We start from the raw sequence: 7,851 nt of genomic DNA, 5'->3' as shown, positions 1-7,851 counted from the left end.
CAGGGCTGATCAGGGGGTTGGGGTGCCTTCCCCTGTCACGAACAGAGCAGGGCGGATAGGGAGGTTGTGGTCCCGCCCCCTGTCACACACAGAGCTGCAGGGTGATCAGGGGGTTTGGGCGCTGCCCCCTGTCACGCTGATCCCAGTGCCTGGGTGTGAACAATTTTATTATTGAAATTATCAGTCACTATGAACAGCGATCATTCATCCAGGTTTACTATATTCCAGGTCCTCTATACTACATTATCTCACTTAATGTCCACCTCAACTCCGTAAGGTCGGGGACAATAGCATCTCACTTAACAGAGGAGACAGACAGAGGCTGGACTTACTAGTAAGTAATTTGTCAAAGTTTGTCGTAGACCTGGGCTTTGAAACTCTTGTCTAACCTCTTAGCTCTGTGTCCCTAGTCACTCCTGTACCTACTAACAGAAGGAAAAGTGCTCTAAAGCATTCACTGGCTCCCTGTCCACTCCGGCCACACCCGCGAGGTCCTGGTGGAGGGAAAACTGTCCTGTTTTGGCGGTCAGTTCACACCATCAGCAGGGCTGTTGGAGCACACTTCCTTCTCTTCCGTGCCCTATCTCTTCTGCCTTGACTTTTTTTTTTTTTTTAATAAAGTATCACCTAAAGAGGTGGTGAGTTGGGAAGTGGGAATCTGTTTGCATAAACCCCACATGTCTCAGTCACTCCCCAGCAGCCTAACTGGTATGTGGGGTCCATGCCCTCTGCAGCAGCCCATCCAGATGTGCCATCCAGCACACCCTGGGGCCTGGGCACTCAAGTGCTCTGCTGCTGGTTGGTGTTCAGTTCCCGATCCATAAGCCGGCTGTGGGGAGGCAGCTCCAGGGAATCAGTTATTTACTGTCAATATTAGACTCGGCTGGGAGGCTTGGCTAGTCCCAGCACAGTGCCCACGGGACCAGGGGCTTTGATCACCTGTCATCTGGCTGCCCCTTTCCTGTGAAGAGGACAGAGAATGTCCATCTAGTCTTGGCCAGGCTCCTGGCAGGAGTGGGTCCTGGCCATAAGAAAGGAAGATCATATCTTAGGTTCATTCATTCACTTAAGGGGGAAGTATGTCTCATGGACGGAGCACTCAGAATGGTTAAGATCTCGACTTGGGAGCCAGACTGTCTGGGTTGGAGTTGTGTGGTCTTGGGCATTATTTAACCTCCCTGTGCCTCAGTTTCTTTACTTAAATAAATGGATAATAATAGTACCTACTTCATAGGGATCTTTCGAGGATTACGTGAGTTATTTAATTAAATGGGTTCGAAAGCCCTATGAGACCAATGTCTGAGAGAGAAGAAGTGTTGCATCGTGTTTATCAAATAGTACATTAAAATAAAGTGGTAGGCGAATATTGCTTGTAGGTAGACAGTGTTATGACAGGTGAAGCTCACCTAGTTACTTCAGTAAACATTTTCGCGATGACTTCCATGCAAATGGAATCTTACTAACTCTACGAGGGGAATTTGCCATTTTATTTACTAACTAGAGACCTGGGTCCCTCAGCCTGGCCTGCGCCCTCTCGCAATCTGGGACCCCTCGGATAGGGTCCCTGGGCCTGGCTTTAAGTCCCCCGGCTGCCAGCAGCTGGCCCTGCCCCCGCTGCTGCTTGCCATCTGTGTGAGTGTCAAGTACCCACCTGGCACCGTACATAGCTGTTACAATATGAGGGAATTTGCCATTTTAAAGAATCATATGACAACGTTTGTAAACTACCTTTTTGTGTCCAGCCAGTGTAGTTCAGTGATTGAGTGTCGACCAATGAATCAGGAGGTCACCATTCTATTCCTGGTCAGGGCACATACCTGGGTTGTGGGCTTGATCCCCAGGATGGGGGTGTGTGGGAGGCCGCAGATCAATGATTCTCTCTCATCATTGATGTTTCTGTCTCTCCCTCTCCCTTCATCTCTGAAATCAATAAAAATATATTTTTAAAAACCTGCCTTCTTGTAAAATGGATATGAAGAAAACAGGAGGAAGAAGGAAGTCCAGGATGACTTGATATTTTTGACCAGGGCTACTGGGAGGGTAGAGCTGCCATCATCTTGGGTGGGGAAGGATTCCAGTGGATCCATCTTTGGGGGAGGGAGAGTCGTGGTCCGAGTTTGGATGCGTTCATTTTGAGAGGCCTGATAGATGATGACGAAGGTGCTCAGGGGGCAGCCGGGGAGCCAGGGGGGGGAATAGGGCTAGAAGCATCCCTGCGGTGGCCCTGTTCATACATGATCTGCAGCTGTGAGGGAAGGAAAGCAGACGGAGAAGCGGAGGAGTTCTGGACTGGACCAGGGCAGCCCAGCTCCTGTGGAAAAGTCAAGCCAGCTTTAGGTTGTTCTTCTCGCTTTGCAGGTGTAAAATGAAGTGTGGAGCTGTCGGTGCTGATCTTGGGTTAGCTATCATTTGACCTCTCTAACGTTTAGACTTCAGTCAAGAGACCGGCATCCGATACCACTTGACCTCTTCCTAGCTCTGTGACCTTGGACAAGCTACCTACTCTCTGAGACTCAGTTTCCTTATCTTGAGGTGGAAACGGGTAATAAAAATGCCCATTTCAGAGGTTTGAGGGCTTGGTGAGAGCAGCTGTGTTCATCATAGGATGCTGTTCTTGTCTTATCGCTGTGAAGTCCCCACAGCTCTTGTCAGTGTCTGCGAAGGGAGGAGTAGTGACAGCTCACACATTCTCGAGCCCTTTGAATTTTCCCTGAACTGGAAACCACATTTTAATTCAGCCCACACTGCTACTGTTTTCCTTCTTTTTATTAAAAATAAAGGACAAAGGTCAAGGAGATACTGTAATAAATCCCACATGCATATGCCAGCTACTTACACTTCCTCTGTAATTGAAACTCGACATCCAGAGATCAAGTCTGGCCCCTGTGTGTGGCAATTGGGACACGAATCACAGATGTATAAGCTTTCAGAGACCTGAAAGCTGAAATGCAGAAAAATATGGGTACCCCCTGGTAATGACCATACGCCCATATTACATACACCAGGATGCCCCAGGTAAGAGGGGCCTCATTCTTTTCTAATAAACTAACTGATCCTCCCCCACTGCTTTAAATTCAAGTTTTACACTTGGTTGGAAAATGTATCTAAGACAGTTGGTTTCACTCAGCAAATAATATGCTTCTGTTTTTTTTTTTTTAAATCCCTCTCTCAAAGCTAAAGAAGAATCCAGAAATATGGACACTCAAATTCTGAAGTCTGTTTTCTCAATTCTCTAATTAGTACGTCTGCCATGTTTGCATTTATGGTTTAAGTGCTTTGAACTTGTGGCTTTTCTGTTTTGCAAGAGTTACTGTCAGGGAGAGGTCTACCAAAAGAAACACGACTATTAGTGGTGGCAGGGCCAAATATATGTAACGGTGTGGTTGGTTTCTCAATCCCTACAAGAATTTTTGGGAAGCTGTCTCCAGACGGAGGTGGTGATGTGAGGACTGAAAGCAAACATGAGAAATCTACCCAAGCAGACAAATGAATAAGAAAGAGCTTCCAGGGAGTTGTTTGTTTTCTGGTCTTTCAGCTTGAGGAAGTAAAGAGAACTGGGGCATAAACTGTGGGAAATTTCCATCAACGGGAAAAAACAATAGACTAATCCTCAACCCCAAGGTGAGAGCCTGGGGAGTCACAAGGTCAAAGGATCCTGCCCCATTTGTCTGTGGTGACAGCCTCCCCTCACCGCCCCCTCTCCCTTCCTCCTCCCCCTTTCTCTCCCCCCTGCCCCCTCCAAAGGAACACCTCACTCTTAAACAATAGCAATGTCCCTGGGAAGCTGAAAAGGTACATGCAAAGGGAATTTTTAGAAATCAAATCATTTCAAAAGCACACCAGTGGTTGTGCTTTTCTGTATTTTCCAAGTTTCCTTAGTGAGAGTGTAGACCTTTTGTAATTCAAATATATATGCAAATACTATTAGAAAAATAAATTTAAAAGAAGGAAATACACTTAGGTGTGTGGAGATGGGTGACTTGTCACCATTTAAAGGTGCTGAGTAGCTCAAATTAAAAAAAAAAATAATGAGGATTATTTTGTCCTACAAGTCGTAACACTTCCTAACATATCTGCTCTCTAAATTTACAATCTATAAAGAAGTACCCAGTGTCAACAGTGCCTGTCACTCATCAAAACCCAGGACCCTGCCCAGCCCGTGTGGCTCAGTAGTTGAGCATCGACCTATGAACCAGGAGGCCACAATTCAATTCCTGGTCAGGGCACGTGCCTGGATTTCGGGCTTCATCCCCAGTGTGGGGCTGCAGGAGACAGCTGACCAGTGATTCTCTGTCATCATTGATGTTTCTGTCTCTCTCTCCCTCTCCCTTCCTCTCTGGAATCAATAAAAATATATTACAAAAAAAAAAACACCAAAAAACAAAAACCCAGGACCCTTCTCTACGAAAGCAGAGTAAGCCCTCAGTCAACACATACTTATTCCACGCTCACGCTGTGCCAAGCCCACCCAGTAAGTCCCTGTTCCTGGCTCTTGTTCCTGGCAGTTGGAGACACCCTCAGTCGGCAGTCACGAACTCGGGATGTTTCTTGTTTGCGAGGGGCGGGCTTCACAGCTGCAGCCCTGAGGCCCACGGTGGTGTTGCAGTGTCTGCTGGGTGGTTTGGGTTGTGTGTGTGTGTGTGTGTGTGTGTGTGTGTGTGTGTGTGTGTGTGTTTTGTTGGGAGAGGATGGCGGAGGGATTCTTAGAAAAGGGGAGGAGATACCCTCTGCAGCTCTGGAAACGGAAATGGGGAATTATCAGCTCGGGGTCAGCAGAAGCCACAGCGCCTGGCTTCCTTCAGCCCCGCTCCTCCGGGATGGCTCTGTTTTTTTTTTGAAAGGTCTGCAAGTGACAGGAGCTAGATAAATTGTTCTAGGGGGGAGCTTTCAGCAGGGAGTCCAGGGGTCCCCAGGGGATTCACGGAGAGACTTTGGGAATGGCATCTGTGAAGCACTTAAAATGATTGTAAATACTGTGGCCTGTATGTGTATTTTCCCAGAGAAGGGCTCTCTGGCGTAAATTTATATCCCAAAAAATCCAGAAATTCATACATGTTAAAATAATATTCAGAACCAGCTCTACCCAGCTGATGTGGCTCGGTGGTTGAGCGACGACCTATGCACCAGGAGGTTAGGGCACATGCCTGGGTTTCGGGCTTGACCCCTAGTAGGGGGCATGCAGGAGGCAGCTGATCAATGATTCTCTCTGATCATTGATGTTTCTCTCTCTCCCTTTCCCTTTCCCTCTCTGAAATCAATAAAAAATATATATATTTTTAAAAAGAACCAGCCCTAGACGGTTTGTCTCAGTGGATAGAATATTGGCCTGTGGACTGAAGGGTCCCGAGTTTGATTCTGGTCAAGGGCAACCTCAGTTGCTGCGGGCTCGATCCCCAGCCCTGGTCAGGGAGCACGTGCAGAGGCAACCAATCCATGTGTCTCTCTCACATCGATGTTTCTCTCTGTGTGTCTCTCCTTCTCCCTTCCACTCTCTAAAAATTAAGGGACAAATATCCTCAGGTGAGGATTAACAAACAAGCAAACAAAGAACCAGTTCTGGGGGAGGTGTTCAATTTGGAGTTGTGCATCTAGGCCTTGGCCCTAACCGGAGAACTCTTCCTGGTGGATGTCGTGTGTATGTAGTGGAAGTATCTGTGTAAATGTGTAAACCATCTAGGGCACCCACAGAAGTCCATGTGGCAGGAGGATGAAGAAGGTTTCACTTCTCCAAGTGCTGGAAACCCAGAAATGCACAATCCCTGCACTTCGAACGCTTTCTATTCTCCTTTCTCCCAGTTGTCCTTGAACCTAGGCAGAACTCCTATAACTCTGTATTACCTGAACAGTTCACTGTTGAACTGAACACTAATACCTCTTCTACCTGGTCTTCCACTGGTTCTAAGCAAACCAGGTTGATTTTCCCTGCAATGGAAGGTTGAGTTTGGCCCAGGTCTCCATGGTGATGACAAGAGAAGCATTTCTGCTGAACTTCTGAGCATCTATTTATCCTGTGCCCAACATGTTAATGTTGACTCTCTCACACTCAGTTCTTCTTTCTCCTCATAGTAAACATTCCCTCTGGGTAACCTAGTCCAAACTCACATCCACTAATAACCTGTCAATCTGTATTAGCAACACTCATCTCTCTTCTTCTGAGCTCTTTATCTATCTGTTTAACAGGGCCCGCAGACACTTCTCACAGGCCCATCAACACGCTCATCATATCACTACCCCACCTCAAGCATTCTCCCCCTTGAAGTTCTTATCTTGGTGAATGGCTTTAACATCTATCTAGTTTTCCAAGGATCTTTTTCATTCACCCATCACATCACTACTCCCTCAATCTCAATGAGCTCCAAATAGTCTATATCCCCAGTCTTGATGGTCTTACATCTTAAATAGTTCATTAAAAAAATCCTTCCTCTTTACCCCTCATCTTGTGGTGCCTGATCACTATATTTAGTAGCAGGTCTTCCCACCTTCCAGTCACCTTCCTCATTGCTTCCAGAATGGTCCTTCTAGAAGGCATGTTATTTTTGCCCAGTTGGCTTGGCTCAGTGGTTGAGTGTCAGCCTATGAACCAGGAGGTCATGGTTTGAATCCTGGTCAGGGATTCTCTCTCATCATTCTCTCTCATCATTCTCTCTCTCTCTCTCTCTCTCTCTCTCTCTCGCTCTCCCTCCCTCCCCCTCTCTCTTCCTTTCTGAAATCAATAAGCATATATTTAAAAACATAAAATAAAATGCATGTTATTTCCTTACTTAAAATTGTTTAATTGATCTCCTTAATTCAGTCTTTAACACAAAACTCAACCTTCTTGGCATAGCCTAGAGAAGGTCCTGCCTGACCTGACTCCTAACCTTCCTAAACTCCTTCTGGCTCATTGCTTCTATCAAACTGAATTACCTATAGTTCAGAAAACACAACGTGCTTTCATTCATCTCCTAATCTTTGTATGAACATATTACATTTTGTTACAGCTGTTTTGCTTGGGGGCTTTATAAAAAAACTACTACACTTCTTGGTCATGTACAAAACAAACACCCTTTTTCTAGCTCCGCATCACCCCATCTCTTCCTCTTCCTCCGTTCTTAACAGGAACTCTGTATCTCAGGCCATCTGTGAACTTGAACCTCTTTGTTAGCCTCGTCTTCCCTTTATACCTTATCTCTAGATAAACCTTCCCCTTACCTCTAGTTCAGCCGTGAGCAAACTACGGCCCACGGGCCGGATCCGGCCCGTTTGAAATGAATAAAACTAAAAAAAAAAAAAAAAAGACCGTACCCTTTTATGTAATGATGTTTACTTTGAATTTATATTAGTTCACACAAACACTCCATCCGTGCTTTTGTTCTGGCCCTCCGGTCCAGTTTAAGAACCCATTGTGGCCCTCGAGTCAAAAAAGTTTGCTCACCCCTGGTCTAGTTCCTACCCTATCTCTAACACATACTCCAGGGCTGTTGGGGTCTGTGATGGTTGATGTTTAAGAATGGGGTTAGGTGGTGGGGAGGTCTGGGTATGGATGAAAAAGTCAGGCAAGTCTGTTGTGCACACTTTCTGGTAAGAAACAATGGTTTTGCATATTAACTGTTTAAACATAGCTAAGTAAAATGACACCCTCTAATTGACCCTTATTGTATTGTCTTGTTTTGTTCTTATAGATGTCATACTGCCAGCTTAGAATGTCCTTTTTCCCTGTCCCAAACTAATTTCTGTTCACCTTTCAAGCCCCTGCCCAGATATCACCTTTGCTGACCCCAGGATTGGGCTAGATGTCACTCCTCTGTGCCAATGGCACTGCGGGGTTTCTCTGGGGAAGCGGGATCACACTGTATTGGGATTGTCTGTTTA

Source organism: Myotis davidii, unplaced genomic scaffold, assembly GCF_000327345.1.
Source record: "Myotis davidii unplaced genomic scaffold, ASM32734v1 scaffold309, whole genome shotgun sequence".
In the NCBI taxonomy this organism is placed as follows: Eukaryota; Metazoa; Chordata; class Mammalia; order Chiroptera; family Vespertilionidae; genus Myotis; species Myotis davidii.
The sequence above is the reverse complement of the archived record's forward strand: the minus strand, read 5'-3'. Positions refer to the sequence as shown.